At 41.2% G+C, this 18,679-nt stretch overlaps 1 protein-coding gene across 1 annotated transcript in view; it reads left to right on the top strand.

The window, feature by feature from the left end:
- Positions 1-18,679, top strand: part of LOC112152060 (neural-cadherin) — a gene marked incomplete at its 5' end in the record, with an annotated part of 198,451 nt that overhangs the window by 31,574 nt on the left and 148,198 nt on the right.

Raw genomic sequence — 18,679 nt, 5'->3', positions numbered from 1 at the left:
CCCAGCTGTCCTTACGGGTGGATGCGGGCGTCTGCACGAAATAAATGGTCAAACCTGAGCGGGGCGAGCAGGTGACCTGCATGAAATATCAAGGTGGTAGATCGTTTTCTGTCCAAGCTTGCAACGTAATTCCTTAGCTAAACACTGCTAGCCTTAGCTTAGCATTTAGCATTTCTACCTTGTTCTGCTTTCACCCTCTTTCTTGCACCATGTGTCATATGTTCATTCTTAGACTGCTGGGTTTTGTTCTTTTAGTTTGGGGATGGACCTTGGTAGTCTTGATTTGCTGGCTTTGTTTATTTGTTTTCTTTAGGTAGTTTTGGTTAGGCAGCCATTAGCAGGGAGCCAACCCTAATCCTCAGGAAATGAGCAAAGCAGGATTTCCTTTTACCCTTTAACACCTGAGCTTTAGAGTGTTGACTTTCTTGAACTCCATAACCATTTACAGAATAATTCCAGTGGACTCTGATGCAGATCTGAGGTCAGTGATGATCTGATTCAATGAGGATTTGTCTCAGAACCTACTATGAGGACCCAGTAAACTGAATTTTGATTGATTGGAGCCCCAAAACTCATGTTTTCAACGTATAATGAAAATGTTTTTGTTACACAGATCTTTCATTCAAGATTGTGTCCTAAATTAGATTTTAGTTCAGCATCTCCACCTCTCCCAATGAGATCCAGAGCTAAATTATGATTTTATACATGTTCGGGGTGAAAAACTCAAAACACATCGCACCTGTGTCCTATTTGCAGATATAACAAATTGTATGTCAAGAAACCTTTACAACCAAAATGACCACAGAGTCCCCATCTTATGCTATGTAACACAACATGCAGGTGAGTTTAAATTACCCCGCCAAAATAAAATCCTCACCTTAAAAAACAGTGTAAATATCAGTCATTTTTCCGTTGTTCCAGTATCTGTTGTTTATAAAGACTGAAAGAAACTGCAGAACAGACGATGTAGTTTCCTATAATGTTGTGTCAAGGACATGTCAGGAGTTGACTGTGAGAAATTGAGATTACGCCTTATTTCGTGTTTTATTTCAGGTGATTTATCGGCTCATCCTTAAGTCAGATTGATCTGTAGAGAAGGCTCTCTCTCACCTGTGTGCGTAATCCTTTCTCTTTATTGCAGCCCGCTGCAGCCAAGGTAAAGTGGGATGAGGAGCAATAAAGTAACAGTTTCTGAAAGGCTGCAGTGAAGAGAGTTAAGTGACTGAGCCAAATTGAAACTCTGTTTTCTGCTCTTTGAGCTCGTTAGGGTGTTTGGGGAAGGTCAACGTAAAGAAGGCACGCTCCCTGATCGCCGGTTTGGGAGAGGTTTTTGCTTTGGAGGAGCTTTGATGTGTGCGAGCGTCACGCGTTCATCGTCTCGGGTCAAACTGTTAAAGAAAAACACTTTTAAAAAAGGTTCCCAGTAGGTTTTGAATTATGATGGTGGAGTTTTTAACCAAAATCCCACAACCTAAATGTCTAAAAGCCTTTTTTTATGTTGATCTGAAGCCTTTGTTTCCAAAATCTCCTCTGAGGGGGTGTGGCTTTTGGAGCTGAGCAGCCCCGCCCCTAATCCCCCCCGTCTGATTATGATAGCTCTGTGTCTCGCTAGCGTAAATCTTCACTGCTGCCAAATAAAAGTGTCAATTAATATTGGTAATGTCTAGCCAGGGCCGGCCCTGGGCATAGGCAAGCTAGGCAGCCGCCTAGGGCGGCATCTGCTAATGGGTGGGGGCAAATTGCAATGACTTTTTTTTAAATGCAATAATTAAAACCATCTATAAAATAAATCAAAAGCTTGACATAATCAATAATTTCGTCTAGTGCTGCATTTAGTGTTGTCTGTTGGTGCTTCTTTAAAACTTAAGGAAGAAAAAATAGCAAAACAGGGAAAGCTTTAAGGTCAAAAAAGGGAAGAGAAGGAAAAACGGACTCAAAACAGAGGTTTGTCTGCTTTATTTACATTCATTTGCTTGGAAAATTGCTACACATATATGTAAAAAAATCAAAAAACTGATTTTCATCGTAGGGAGACTTTAAATAAATCCCTGTAAATGTCGAGGTGTTGTTTACAGCACTGCCTCAGCGGCAGGAAGAATGTTTGGACTCTGCGAGTGGAGAACCTTCCTATCAACCCCTCCAGGCTCTTTGTTTGCTTCTCTTTGCTTTGTGACAAACACAAAAGCGTGAAATGATCCTGAATCTTCGCTTTAAGACTGTGCCAAATATTGCAATTGGCTTCATTTATTTCTGACTGGAATAAAAAAGCCAATTATGTGTGTTTAAAGAAACTATGTGTTTCAATCCTGATTTGGGGATGAAATTGTCATCTGAAAGGTGTAAAATAAGGATTTAAATGTCTCCTGACTCACGGCGCGGGGAGCCCACGTTCAGCTGTGTAAACTGGGTTTGCAGTGTTTGGGTTTAATCCCCATGACTCAGGTATTACTCTCCATCTTCACTCCATAACATCCCTCAACAACATCCCTGCCGACTCGTTGATCACACAAACAGAACTCCGTAGCTGTGGATTAAAAGGAAATGGCATCCCGACTCGGATTCTGATACGTCCTCATCTGAGTCCAACAGTTTTTAGTTGTCTTCATTATGACAGAAATCGTTTACTCTATAGTGACACCACTCATAGGGAATGCCGTCATTTGTTTCATGTGTTAGTGGAGGCCGTGGATTGAGTTTTGTTTGCAATAATTCCTTCAGATTAATTGAAAGTCATCCAAGGTCAAACGGACATTTCAGCCTTTGATTATTTCCCCCCTAATGAATAGAAGAAAAAGCTGCTGTTTTCATGATCGCCTCATTTATGATCATTTGAGGCTCCACCTTCATGGTTAGCAGAGATTCAATCAGTCATTTTTGAGTGACCAACAGACGAAGATGGATTTATGTTTTCTGTAATCTGTCAGTGAGGAACGCATGATTTAACCCTTTGACACCTGAGGCGTCGCCGGTGACGCTTAAACACAAAATCTTTAACATGTGAATAAAAGAACATAAACAGTGGAGTTAAAAGGTTAAGAATAATATTTAAAACGTAAAAAAAGTCCTATTGACATTTATTGTCATTAATTTGGAAGCAAAAATGTTTATTTCTGTTCTGGAATAGCTTTAGCTTTGATGACGGTCCATTAAATGGAAAAACTTGAACTAAGATTCTTATTTTGTTCCCATTTTGTGCTAAAATGATTGAAAATGAGTAATTTTCACTAAATACACTCATTATTTTTCTGTCACAAATTAACTAGAGTTAGGTTAATAAAAACTAAAAAAATAGCTAAATATTTGCTCAGAACAAACAACTAGATAGATAGATAGATAGATAGATAGATAGATAGATAGATAGATAGATAGATAGATAGATAGATAGATAGATAGATAGATAGATAGATAGATAGATAGATAGATAGATAGATAGATAGATAGATAGATAGATAGATAACTTTATTAATTCCAAGGGAAATTATATGGCAGTCTAGCTCCAGGTCACTCACACAGACAAAAAACACATTAAAAATAAATGAATAAACAAGTAATAAACATACTTTCAAAATTTAACAATAAAAACAATAAAATACAATAAAAACAGCAGTACAAAAATAGGGTCTCCTTCTCACCCTCCCCTTCTCCACTGTTATACAGCCTAATTGCAGTGGGTACGATGGACCTCCACTATCTCTCTGTGGAGCTCTGGAGTGAGTGAAAGCGGTTCCTGAACGAACTCTTCTGAGCAGAGAATACCGGGTGCAAGTTCTAGCTAAACTCCAAAAGAGCCCAAAAAACGTTAGCCTGTTTCTAAAATATTAGCCTAACTCTAAACCAGCCCAAAAAAACCTCACTAAAGACCAAATTAGCTAAAAAAGCTAGCTTGTTGCTTAAATACTAGCTAAACTCCAAATTAGCCCAAACTTTTTAAGTACACTAAATTAGCCAAAAATGTTAGCCTGTTGCTAAAAATTAGCTAAAATATTAGCTTTTCTCCGTCAGAATCTACTGGTGTTATCATGTTAACGGTTGAAACGTTACAAAGAACGTAAACACTGTAGTTGGTCTGAAAATGTTCTGTTGTTATAAAATTGTGTGTTTTACCACAAAGGATAATTTGTGGGGAGGAAAATGTATTATAGTGATAAAATGTCCTGGTTTTGATTCTCCAAAAGAACAAAAATATTTGAAACTGATTTTTTTAGCTTTTGCTTTTCAAACATGGTTGTAATTATCATAGGTTTTTATTAGAGTATTTTGTTTTTTAAATACTGTAATTCTGTTTTTTGTTTGATTTCTTCTTTTGTTTGTTTTTTCCCTTCATATCTGTTATTGATCAGACGGTTTGCTGTTGATTTCGTTTATAAAAGTCCCAGTTCTCTTTTATTTAAGATGATGCCGTTTTTTGCCAAAATGTAAAAACCTGTGTGGTTTTCTAGGATATAGTTTCTGCAGAGCGGCAGGAGTTTATTAGAAACTTACCTCTAAATTTTGGACAGGACCATTGGTATGGAGTAAACCCCGTGCCCTCTTCCCTTCACCGTAGGAGCAGGTAGTTAGTGGCCCCGCCCAGCCTATTCTCTACGTCACAAATAGGATATTTTTCAATTTAAATTTTTTCATCTGCTTCCGATTCACAACATCTTGAAAAAAATTAATTCAATTTTAATCTTAATTTTCTTCATTGGTGTCCTCCATTATCAGAACAACATGTTAAAATCACCAACGACAGTTTTTATGGGAGTGAGTCTTTCATTTTTGTTTTTCTCGTCAAGCATTTATTCTGGATTTTGGATGCTTTTGTGTCATTACTGCAGAGATATTCCGTCTGCTTTGACAAAACCAGATTTTTATAAAATATCCTGACAGTTTAATTACAAAACAACTTTGTTTTATCTGAAACAGAATCGTCTCCCTTAAAGTGAAACCTGATTCTCCCGGCTGCTGATCTGAGCTGGTTTTCTCCTGTCCTCATTCTGATTTACAGGAGTCTGGGTTAGTAAGAGGGACTGAAAATAACTGAGCATCTTCTTCTGCTGCCAGAACGAGTCACAATTATCTCCCTTTCCATGCATGAAAGATGATTCAGGGCTTCACAGGCTAAGACAGATAATGGAGGAGGAATCGTAGCTCCTTTCCTCGCCGACTCCTCAAACCTGACCGGCTTTTATCGCAGCTGCCACTTTAATATTTCCAGGTCATTTTACTCCGTTAAGAACCCTTCTTGAGCAGAAACAAACCAAAAGGAGAAGACACGTGAGGAGTGTCGTTAACAGAAGACACAACAAATGTCAAACTGCAAAGAACAAGAACAACATTTGGCTCCAATACCGTCCGTGATGTTTACGAGATGTCTTCACGAAAGGCTGATTTGTGATCGGTTCCCTCTGATAAAAATCCTGTTTTTTTGAGTTTTTGACATATATTTGTGGCATTTCTCTTCACAGACAGACTCTGTTTGAATGAATGATCTTCTTTCCATCAACAGCTCTGCTGCACATGCACTAAACCCTCATCTGTTCCTAGTGTCTAGTTCAGGTTCTGGAGAAGAGAAGATGGTATCTTCACATTGACTGCAGTCAAATGAGCCGCCGTTCACATTTCTGTGGTCAAATCAGCATCACTGGATTTTTGGTGTGAGTTTCATCCAATACTTACGGTAGCAGGACTGAGAACGCTGGAAAATCTCCACCAGACTCCACGGAGCTTCTTGATGTGACCACGGAAATGTGAACGGCGGCTCATTTGACCGCAGTTGGAAAGGATTGTAAATCAATGAAAGAGCATTTTGATGTTAGCTTTGATTATTTTATCAAGAACTCTGAGAAACCAATGATTGAATGTATTGATCACAGTCAATAAACATTGGAGAATTAGCTAAAAGAGTCTTTGGTGAACTGGAAGGAGAAAGAATCAGGATTTTGGAGGAAGTTCTGTCCATGAAGATCTTCACTTCCTCGTCCCAGCTGACATCCGGATCAGAACCACACGGCTGGACATTACCCAGATTGATGGATGTTTTTATGTAGCAGCGGAGAAGATTTACACTATCATAATCAGACAGGGCGGGACCTCCAAAAGCCACGCCCCCTCAGAGGAGATTTAGGAACCAGTGGCTTCAGATCAACATGAAAAACAGCTTTTTAAGACATTTAAGTTTGTGGGATTTTGGTTAAAAACTTCAAAACACAACTGGGAACGTTTTTCAAAATGAAAAAAATTGTCATGAGGGACTTTAAGTTCTTTATGAAACCAAAGACAGAAATTCCAGAGATAGACGATGAACACGAAGGAACACATCAAACCCACAGCTGTGCTGTCTGTCGGCTCCACATGGGGCCCCACCCATGGCCGATTCCAGCGACATGTTGTCCCGGGGCGACAGGGCAACAAGGAGTGATTACAGCTGAGCGGATGTGCGGGTTGGTTGTGTAGCAGAACACGCCACTGTCACAAAAACCTTCGAGAAAGACGACAGAAATCCTTCTGTCAAACTTTCATGCGTGAAGCCAGAAAGGCGCGCAGCAGCAAGTGTTCAGAGTGCAGGCGGCGGGTTCGGCGTGAAGGAGGGGGGTCATAATCTGCGAATAAGAGCTTTAATCTCGTAGAACAGATTGTGAGATTAAAGACTCTTAAGATGTTCTTGAATTCACACTTACAGGCGGCGGTTCTGGGAAAATCCTCGCCTCGACAACCATTTGATTGCTGGCTGTTTGATGTGTGTCAAACGGCTTCATCGGGATTTCTATTAAAACACTCCAGAAGATTGAGCGCTCTTCTTTTGATCCGTGGTGGTAAACTGTTGAAGACATGAGGGAGAGAGAAAAAACATCCCTCTACAAACAGAACAACCGATTTATTGAGCAGATGCAACAGGAGCTTCTGTGATGATGATGATGGTCATTAAGTGATTGTCGTGCTGCTCTTCTTCCTAAACCAACTGCTCACTTATCAAATACAACATCTTTATCTACAAAAACAGCAACTTTACATCATCTTGTGGTGACAAACAGCAGCAGAATCCTCGGTTCCATCCGGGAGGGAGCTGTAGACAACAGTAGCTGCGATCCAAAGCCATTGAAGAACCAAGCTCGTATTAGGATGTTTAACTGTAACGAACCTCCACTTCAAAAATTTATGTTTTGGGTGTTCCCAACTTTTGACGTCCAATTTAATCAAGGCTCCCCAACCTCCGGGCCACAAACCGTTACCGGTCTGGTACTGGTATATGGACCGCACCAGAATCCTAATCCTAACCTTTTCGGTACTGGACATTCGGTAGCGGACGTTTCGGTTCCAGATACGGTAACGCAGACCAGGCTAGGGTTAAGGTACTGGTGTTGTCCAGTCTCAGTACCAGACCAGTATTCTAACCCTAACTTTAACCCGGTACCAGACATTCGATAGCGGACATGGATCAATACTGGTTCTGGACATGGACCGGGCTTATGTTAGGGTACGACGGCGGTTTGGTACCAGACCAGTAACCAAACCCTTACCTTAACCCAGTACCGGACAGCCTGTTGCGGATGTGGATCAGCATTGTTTCCAAACGTGGTGCCAGACACGGACCAGGCTAGGGTTAGGATGACAAGCGTTCAGACGGGCACCGGTGCAATCCAGTCCCAGTACCAGTCCGGTATGCTAACCCTAACTCTTTAGTCGTGGATGTGGATCAGTACTGGTTTTGGGCACGGTACCAAACACGGACCAGGCTTGGGTTAGGGTATTGGTGTGTTTCAGTCCCAGTACCAGACTGGCGTCCTAATCCAAACCTTAATCCAGTACCAAACAGTGGGTACTGGACGTGGATCAGTACGGGCCCTGGATGCGGTACCAGACACGGACCAGGTTAGGGTTAGAGTACGAGGTTAGGGTACCGTTTTTGTCCAGTCCCTGGTATCCTAACCCTAACCTTAACCCGGTACCGGACATTCAGTAGCGGATGTGGATCAGTACTGGTTCCAGATGTGGTGCCAGACGCGGACCAGGCTAAGGTTAAGGTACTGTTGCGGTCCAGTACCAGATCGGTATCCTAACCCTAACCTTAACCCGGTACCAGACATTTGGTAGTGGACGTAGATCAGCACTGGTTCCGGACGCTGTACCAGATAAGGATCAGGCTAGGATTAGGACACCGGTACAGTCCAGTACTAAATCGGTGTCCTAACCCTAACCTTAACCCGGTACCAAACAGTTGGTACTGGATATAGATCAGTACCAGTTCCGGATGCAGAAGGGTTAGGGTACCGGTACCGGCTGTGTCCCGGGTTTCTGTCCGTGTTAAAAAGTTATATTTTTAAACTTTTAAAAATGTAATATCAGAGTGATCAATAAATGTTTATCTTGTTCGGTCTGTGACCGAAGGTGTGTTTTGGATTTTGCCCCCCTGGCATAAACGATCCAGCCACGGCGTTAAACTCTGGTTTATTACACATCATTGACATTTTATTAAAAAAAACGGAGCGCTTCAGAAATATTATTGTAAGAGTTGTTGAAAGCTCAGGTTCTCCTCTCTGAATGTGAGTCTCAGTGAAATCCAAAAAGCCTCATTAAGGACCACCATAATCATCACACAGCTTTGGAGGGAGCCAATCATCCATACAGATTGTTCTCGCTTGTATTCAGTTTAATGAAATTAATATGCAAATACCAGGTTTTCAAACTTTCAAACCGAAAATACATCATCATTTTTTGAAAAACGGAAGAAAAGTTGGATTGACCCTTTAAAACCAGACCTCCAGTGATTATGTTCTTTGATTTACTGTAACTTTTTAATCTTCAGCATGATCAACGTAATCCCAGTAGATTCTGAAAAGCATCTCGAGACAAAAGGCGCATGCCTGCTGTCACCCACTCAACAAGCTGTTCAATTGCAGGTAAATACCAACTTTAACCTGCGCTCATAACAAACCCACTGCAGTATATGATCCTCAACTAAAGGGACGCAGATGCAGGTGCATGACCCCCACAAGCCTGGAGAAATGGATGTTCACAGGATGAGCTACAAAACTCACTGAGATAACAGCAAAGAAATGCAGAGAACACACTAACACACACGGGCTAATGGGCAGTTGGGCTCTGATAATGTGATTGCTGGCTGGCTTCCGCATTAACTTTGCTGCTTCACTATTAGCCACAACTAATAGCCTCTTCCTCATTGATAGCTTCACAGTTGTGGATTCTGGCTCCGGGCCAAAATAAAGACTAAAGTCTGCAGAAACTTCTAGATTCACCTCACCAGGATGTGGAAATGTTTTCAGAAAATTTGCTTGTTTAGTTCTAGGGCTGTGAGTAACTGAGTACCTCACAGTACGATACGATACACGATACATGGCTCACGATATCGATGATATCATGATACTGCAATAGTTGATAAAATCATCTCTAATAACTCTCAATATACAAAAGAACACGTTTTTTAGGAAAATATAACGCCACTTATTTTTTTAGCTTGAACACAATCAGAACAACTTGTCCTATTTTGTGCAACAAATTGACACTTTTGTGCAACATTTTTGAAATCAGTAATACTACGTCTTTGACACCAATTGAATTGGAATTATCTCACCAAAGGATGACAAATATATTGTTTTTCAGCCTCTTCAGACCAAAATAATTTATACTTGGTGAGAACCAATCGAGAATCAATTGCAGGACTAAACATCACGATATATAGCAATATTGATATTTTGGCTCACCCCTTTTTAGCACCTGTATCGGACTTTTTTCCATTACAGTCCCACTCTGATCTGTTTTCAAAGCATTTCGAGTGGTATTTTAACACCGATTACGCCGTTTTTATCTAAAAATCTGTATCGTTTTCTAGGACATAGTTTCTGCAGAGGGGCAGTAGTTCATTAGAAAGTTGTGGGTGTGACCGTTTTGACGAGAAACTCCGCCCCTCTTCCCCTCCCTGTTTCGTGTCTCGTTTTTTAACTGCATTTTTTTTCATCCACTCCTGATTCACAACAATTGGAATAAAGAAATACTCAGAAATACAATTTTTAGCTTAATATTTCAAATATTTCATCCGAAAAATGCTACAAAAACACTATTTTCATGGGTGTTGTTTTTTTTTAATGCCTGTTTCTCAGCATTTTTCATACATACTGTATTTGTATATATCTTGGTAATATTTATGTTTTTTTTTCACTTTCCCAGACAGTTTTGTGCAGCAACCATCGATGTCAGATACCATCCTATGGTTGCTTTTAGCTGCAGTAAAGGCAGCGTCTCTTGTTTTTCAGTTCTTTCCATTGAGTCAACAGAAAAAGACACGATAGCACAGATAATATAAGATATTGTAAACAAACCATTAGTAGGTTTGAGTCTGGGAAGCAAAACAGAAAGAGAGTTCGGACCAGCTGCAGTCGGAGTTAGTTTAAGTTGTAATATTTTTTGGCTTTTAGGAAGTGCAGAGAAGTCTTGCTGCTGTTGTTTGCCTCATTGGCACCTCTCTGAATGAATTTGCATCCTTAGTAGTCCTGTGTGTTCTAGTGCAGGTCCCCCGAGTGCTTTAATCCACTTACCAAACTGCATGCTGCAGTTTTTAAGGTTACACAGATGAACATCGTTCCTTTAATTAGTAGATCCATCAGTCTTCACAACTGCTAACAGAAGCTCCAGTTTTCATGGACGACTAACTTATAGACAGTAGTTAGTTAGACATCAATAAACACTTAACAAGTTTACATCATTTTAACATTCAAAATACTTCATTGTGTTTATTATCGTATCAGTAGATTGAGATTCTAATTTAAACACAACTGATTGACGGTCTTGTCGTGGTGTCGGTCCTGGAGGACTATGCGTTCATTTCCTGCTGTTGGACCTTTTTCTATCCAATCCTTCTGCTCACCTGGTAGGCGTGGCCAATATGCCGTAATTGGCACCTGCTGGCTATTTACGACAGAGGAGGCCACACCGAGACAGGCAGGGAGCAGAGCAGCAGGCTGAGGAGCCGGTTGGGTTTTAGCTGGTGTGGTGCTGGTTTGTTCTGATGGCTTTTACCCTCTTTGTCCTCTGCAGTCTTAGAGTGCTTCTTCTTTACCTTTCAGCTGATCCCATTTTGGGGTCGCCACTGTGAAATAGAGCTGCCACAAATGATTATTTTAAAAGTCGACTAATCACCGATTATTTTTTACGATTAGTCGACTAATCCCGTCATACACAAAGTGGATGTAAAACACTTAACCATAATTAGCTTTAAACTAACTCAAAACTAAATATATTCAAATTAGCATTATCGTAGATAGAATGTAAGCTGAATCTGGTTGCAAAAGATGCTGGTGACAATAGCTGAAGAATATCAGTTAAACGCCAAATTAGCCTAAAAAAAGCTTAAGTTAGCCAATACAGCTAGCATGTAGCTGAACACAAAATAGCCTAAAAAACAAAAAAAAAGCCTAGGTTAGCCAATACAGCTAAAATATTAGCTAAATTCCAAAATAGCTTAAAAACTAAAGCAAGCTGAAGTTAGATAAAAAAGCTAGCATGTAGCTGAAAAATTATCTAAACACAAAAAATAGCCTAAAACACGAAAAAAGCCTGAATTCGCTAAAACAGCAAACATGTAGCTGAAATATTAGCTAAACTACCAAACAGCCTAAAGAAACTAAAAAAAAAGCCTGTTAGCAAAAACAGCTAGCATGTAGCTAGCATGTAGCTAATAGCCTAAAAAATCTTAATAAATGCCAAAATAGCCAAAAAATCTAGCAGAATATCATTATAATTTTCAACTTTAGTAAATTCTGACTCCATATAATATAACATAACGACTAATCGACTATGAAATTAGTTGTCGACTATTTTAAAAGTCGATTTGTCGTCAATTAGTCGACTAATCGTGGCAGCCCTACTGCGAAAACAGCACCAACTGCCCTTACTGACACAACCCTGTACTTGAGGGGCACAGGGACCCAGTTAGGTAGCAGCATCAAGGGTCTTGCCCAGGGACCCTATCTGGCTAGAGACCAGAGGACACCCCGGGGATTGAACCCAGGACTCCTGCGTACTTAGCCCACTGAGCCGTCCAGCCGCTTTGTCTTAGACTGCTGGGTTTTGTTATTTTAGTTTGAGATTTACCTTGGTAGTCTTAGTTTGTGGGCTTTGTTTGTTTGTTTTCTTTAGGTAGATCTGACGGTCAGCAGCCTCCCTGACTTATTTTATTGTTGGTTCCAATTCCCTCTTTTGGTTTGTATTTTTGTTTGGACCCACACACTAATTATTTGATTTTGTTCTTTCATTTCAGGACACAGGATTTCCTTTATTTAATAAACTGTGTTCCTTTTATTCACATTGGTGTCCAGTTTTGATAATTGTTCCCTTTTTTTGTATTTTCCCCCTCTCGACCCGAGCCAGGTCTACCCATAGGGGACGTAACACCCCAACAGGACCTGTTTTTTTCTGAATGTGTAGAAAGTGCTGACTCTGCAGAGTCTTTTTGTCACGCTAAGCTAAATGGCGGAGCACAGGCCGTCGCTGTTTCCACTGAACTTTACATTTTCCCTCATTTCTCTATTTCTTCTGGCAGGATTTAAATGCAGTAACTGTTCTATCTCCACGCCACACGGGCTGCTCTCTAAATCCTTTTCTCTGTCATAGGGAGGGGAGGGGAGGGGGGCGTTTTTCTCAGCTCTAAACAAAACAAAAAGGATTGAATAAGTTTATAATTTTTTAGCTGAACTGTAAGAAAAAAATACTCCAAGTATCTCAAAAGAAATTCCATATTTTCTAAACCACATATAATCTTGAAAATGTTTAATGAAATGAATCATGCAGCATTAATAAATATGGATAACTTTATATGTGTTATTTCTTTATAACAGACAGACTCTGTAATTGAGACTAAAAGTCTCCACTGCCTTCGTTACTAAACTCTCGTTATTCTGAACTTCATTTCCTGGTCCGAGTCGCACACATGCGTTTTCTCTTTTGTCATTTTATTGAAACCACAGTCAGGACCTAACCAGAGCTAAAGTTTGATGCCACATATGCTGCAGGGCAGAGCTGGCACTTCAGGCGTATCAAACATGGATTATTTCCAAAGTGACACAAGTGTAGTCATCTGAGGTTAACCACACCACAATGACTTAAAATGTTTAATAAAACAAACTAGAGACTTGGTTCCAGATGTAGCCTAAACCTGCCTCTTTGTATGCAACCTGTGGAGAGAGTAAACACAGCTGTTAGAATGTTGTGCTCCAGTCTTGATTGGGTTTCTCTTTCATGTCCGTCAGGTTTCTGTTCTCAATTTAGAACACTTCCTGTTGTGGTCAGCGCTGTTCTCTCTGCTGGTTCCAATCCCTGTCGCAGCTGCTTGCTGTGTGCAAACACCTGTGTAGCTTTTTGTTTGTTAATTGACATGAAGACGTGTGTTGATTCGTGTGGCAATGTATGTCCATGCAGGTGTGTCAGTGCGTGTGTCAATGTATACATGTGTTCCTGTGTGTATGTTGATGCATGTGTGTGTGTTTATGTATTTGTGTGTGTCTGTATGCGTGCACGTATGTGTGTATGTGGGTGTGTGTATTCATGCATGTGTGTGTATGAAGATGTGTGTTTGTTTGTCATTGCACTTTAGCTCATAGTGTTTTGTTATACTTGTCTCTTTACGTTTGTTTGAGTCAGTTAGATGTTTTTCCCGCCTGCAGTCTCCTGGATTTGAACCTTCTATCATCTCTGACGGCACCAAATAAATGCGAACGAGGACTAAGGTTGGGCTGCTGTTATGGATTCAGCAGAATGCGTGTCTGGTCATTCATCTGACTCTACAGCCTTTTGGCATCAAAATAAACCGCTGCAATTGATTCAACCTGCAGTTGATTTGTGAGATTCACCAGTTCCTCAGTTCAGTGAAGTGAAAGCTTTGTCAGACGGCGGGTTTGACCTTTTACTTTATTTGGGCCTCAATTATGCAGAGAAACTTCATAGGGATTCTGGTCCGTGTCTGTTATTAATGCTTCATCTATCATCTCATTTAATCCTCGTAAATAATGTGATGATGATGTTTCCAGGTTAGAAAAGTTATGATGTCAAAGTGTTCATATTAAAGGCGGATTTACCTGTCAATCTGGTCTGTATGAGATGTTTGAATGGGATGTACATACAGTAGAACTTCAGCGTGTGTCACTTTCTGATTCATGCCGGAAGATTTCCTTATTTCAAACCCAAACTTGGGGAAATGTGTTTTGCTCGTTCTCTCGAGCTGATCTGAAGGAGGCGCTCACACAGACAAAAGAGCCGTTGGAGACGTTCTTGGTCCGATTTCAAAAGCATCAAAAGAAACAGAAGTGTCGTGCAAACTCTGCAGCTTTAATGTTGCTGCTCCAGTGGAACACACAGGCAGTTTAGATGCTCGTCGTGAGGAACTTCAGCTGCAGCGCCGGGAGATGTTCTGCTCAGAGTTTCACCTTTTGAAATAGTTTTTAAAAATGTATTTTTTCATGTTGAAGACATTTTGTCTTTTATCTTAGAACCTTTCTCAATTCTAAATCAAACTTGTAGAGATCTGGTTTTTACAGATATTTCAGAGGGACAAGCCGCATGAGTAATGGTGACAGCGAAGTGACCAAAACAAAGACCTGAGTAGTTTCAGGTCACTTTGACCTGCTGGCAGTCCATTGAGAGGCACTGAGGGTTGTTATGAGTCGGTTAAGGAGACCTTTGTGCTCGGCTGGAATGAGATGGCGAGGGACAGTTGTTACCCTCCGCCCGATTAGCCCCTTCAAGTGTTAAAGACCTGGGAGGTTTTGTTAGGAAACAGTCAGGAAGTTAAGTCACTAAAGATGCACACAGTTAGTATATGTGAGCAGACATGAATGGAAACTCATAAGTAAAAATTCTGGAGGATTTTCATGAAAAACAATTGCATTCAAATATTCAGGAGTAGAGGCGTGGACTTTTTTAAGCCTTGATGAAGGGATCTTGACTTGAAAGTTGAGCTCTCAGACTATTTGTTTTTATCTCCGAGCATCAGAACAAAATTGAACTAAAACTGTTTAAATGTGTTGTAGTGACAAACATGTATTCTAGTGAAGGAAAAAGAATATTAATTCTGAAAATTATCAATTAAAAGTCTGACTAATGTTTTTCTCTAATGTTGACATCATCAAGAAACGGAAAATTCAGCCTGAACATCAAACCCATTCTGACTCCCACCTGGTCATGTATGGACGTGTGGTTCGGGTCACTTTTTGATGTTTTTGGTTTCCCCAATTTGTTCTTTTTTGACGTGCTGGCTGGTACCATTGAATCAGCCTCCGGACTAATTACTGGTACCGGTCCAAGGGGTACCGGGCCATATACAGGGAAAATGCATATGCTAATCAGTGTTCCCAAAACACCTAAGACACGGACTGGTACCCTAACCCGGTACCAGTTACGCGTCCGTTACCGTGTCTAGTACCCTATCTAGTACCGCATCTAATACCGCGTCTAGTCCCACATTTAGTTCCACATCTACTACCCAGTTTAGGACTGCCTCTAGTACGGCTTCTAGTACCGCATCTGATACAGCGTCTTGTAACGCATCTAGTACCACGTCTGATATTGCGTCTTGTATCACGACTAGTACTACGTCTGATACCGCGTCTTGTATCGCATCTAGTACCACGTCTAGTATCGTATCTAGAACCACATCTAGTATAGCGTTTAGTACCGCGTCTCATCTAGTATCTAGTTCCCCGTCTAGTACCAAGTCTACTTACGCATCTAGTACCCCGTCTGATATCGTGTCTTGTATCGCATCTAGTGCCACGTATGATATTGTGTCTTGTATCACCACTAGTACCACGTCTGATACCGCGTCTTGTATCATATCTTTTACCACGTTTGGTACCGCATCTAGTACCACGTCTAGTATCGCATCTAGAACCACATCTAGTATAGCGTTTAGTACCGCGTCTCGTTCCACATCTAGTTCCCCGTCTAGTACCACGCCTAGTACTGCCTCTAGTACTGCGTCTAGTACTGCATCTGATACCGCGTCTAGTACAGCATCAAGTACTGCATCTAATACCACATCTGGTTTCGTGTCTAGTACCACATCTTAAATAGTCTAGTTAATTTATGCTTTTATTTTGAAGTCAGTATCTTCTGTTCAGAAACAGGAAATGTTTTGTTTCTTTGAGGCATTTTTCTGCTTGTGAATTCTGAATAAATGATTGGACGGTGGAGCCATACAGTTGTTTTAGCATTCGGTAAGGATGGCACCTCTACTGAGTCATTCCTAACAAGTTAAACAGTCTCTTGTTGTCACTAAGGACATTTGAGTTCAGGGTTAAAATGAACGAAACAAGAAAATTCAAAGAAGATGAAAGTTTAATGAAGAAAACTCTACAAGATATGATGAGTTGGGAGTGAGAATGTGTTGGAACATCTGAATCTGATGCAGCACTTTCTAAACCTGCGTTCATTTGACAGATCTATCTTTAAGCTGAAAGTGGAACTCTCTGTTTTCATGGCTGCAGTCATCATAAGAGCCAGAAGGATGTAGGTGTTAATGTGCACAAAACGGAACACACACTCAGGTGTCTTTATCGGGCTCTCTCCAGGATCGGATTTGCGGTAATGAGCAGAACTTGTGGGCACTTACATTTGTAATTGTTCTGGAATGAAAGTGCCAGCGTTTCTGTTGAAGTCGTAGGTGTTTAAGCCATTCTGAGCCGCTGCCTGGTCCAGACGGCGCGTTGCGGGGTTTCCCTGAGTTAATAGATTTCAGTCCCTAGCGCTTTTAGCGTATTGATATCCTGCTGACAGGTTCACACCCCGCCTTAAGCACATAGGCTGAGTCCTGGCTTGGAACAGAGCCTCCTTAACTCTGCAAGTGTTTGGTTAATGTACCTCATTACTCCCCTTTGAGCTGATTTTCACTTTTTATTCACTTGCTGGCTGAAAAAGCACCGCTGCAACTCCACGTCTCGCACGGGCCATTGATGCTTATGCTTGCAGATGCACTTTGTTTCATTCCACACAGACGCATTTGTATCCTAATTTCCTCACTCAAAGCAAGTATAGGGAGCAGGGGATGCATAAGAGAAAGGCTGGTATTAATTAGACTGTGTGTTCTTTCTTAATTTTCTCCTCTCATGGTCTGTGACTCTGTGTGCTTGTTTCCATCACAGAAGCTCCCATCATCTTTGGTTCTGTTGTGTTGTGCTGCTTCCTGTGACTCCCCAGAGCCCCCGTTTTTGGGTCGTCTGTTAAGGATCAGACGATGCTCTGCATCCCTCTTCTCCAGCCTCAGCATCTTTCTGTCCCTGAGCAGATACTCCTGTATCCGTGGCTACACACACTTGTCCTTGCACTGTGGGCAGCACATACGTGCACAAAAGCACCTGAGATAACTTTTTCACACAGGTAAGCCACTTAGCATCCTGTCGCGTTTGGTGTGAATGCACCATAATATCATGTATTTTTCTAAAGTTGGCATAATTAAATGAAAAATTTAGCTAATTTAGTCCCAACTTGTTTTTTTAAGGTGCTGGCTGATCCTATTAAATCAGGGGTACCCAGCCTTCGGGCCGTGAATCAGAACTGGTCCGATGGCCGCTTGGTACCGGGCCACAGACAGGGAAAAAATGCAAACACTATTCAGGGGTCACCAACTCTCGGGGCACGACCTGGTACCATTATCCTTACCTAGTACTGTTTTTCATCTAGTTCAGGATCGAGTACCACATCTTGTACCATGTCTTGTTTTGCGTCTACTTTTGTGTCTAGTACAGGGTCTAGTTCCAGGTCTAATACCATGTCTAGTACAACGTCTAGTTCAGCATCTAGTACCACATCCAGTACCACGTCTGGTTCCGCGTCTAGTACAACATTTAGTTCCGCGTCTTATTCCACATATAGTTCCACATCTTGTTAATCATCTAGTACCATGTCTAGTACCACATTTAGTACCACGTCTAGTTCCGCATCTAGTTCAACATCTAGCAACATGTCTAGTACCATGTTTAGTACCATGTCAAGTACCACATCTAGTTTTACGTCTAGTACAACATCTAGTTCTTTGCTCACTTCCACATCTATTACCACGTCTAGTCCCGCGTCTAGTTCCGCGCTTAGTTCCATGTCTAGCACAACGTCTAGTACCACATCTAGTTCCATGTCTAGTAGAACATCTAGTTTCTGCTTCTACTTCTTCGTCTAGTACTACATCTAGTTCCGTTTCTAGTTCTGCATCTATTTCTGCGTCTAGCACCACATCTAGTTACACGTCTACTTCTGCATCTAGTATTATGTCTAGTTCCGCATCTAGTTCCCCATCTAGTACAATCTCTAGTTCCGCGTCTACTTCCGCATCTAGTACCACGTCTAGTCCCATGTCTAGTTCCATGTCTAGTTACACGTCTAGTTCCCCATCTAGCACCACGTCTAGTTCCGCACCTAGCACCACGTCTAGTACCACGTCTAGTTCAACGTCTATTACAACATCTAGTTCCACGTCTACTTCTGCGTCTAGTAGAACGTCTAGTTTTGCGTCTTGCACCACGTCTAGTATCTCGTAAAGAGTAAATACTTGTATGGCCCTTTCTACCTTCCTTCGAGGGCCCAAGGCGCTTCACAGTCACAGACCCATTCACCCATTCACACACACATTCACACACTGGTGGTGGCTCCCCTGTCAAACACTGGCGCCAACCTCCCACCAGAGGCAATTTGGCAGAGGTGG

Source organism: Oryzias melastigma, linkage group LG6 (assembly GCF_002922805.2).
Source record: "Oryzias melastigma strain HK-1 linkage group LG6, ASM292280v2, whole genome shotgun sequence".
Taxonomy (NCBI): Eukaryota; Metazoa; Chordata; class Actinopteri; order Beloniformes; family Adrianichthyidae; genus Oryzias; species Oryzias melastigma.
The sequence above is the reverse complement of the archived record's forward strand: the minus strand, read 5'-3'. Positions and strand labels throughout refer to the sequence as shown.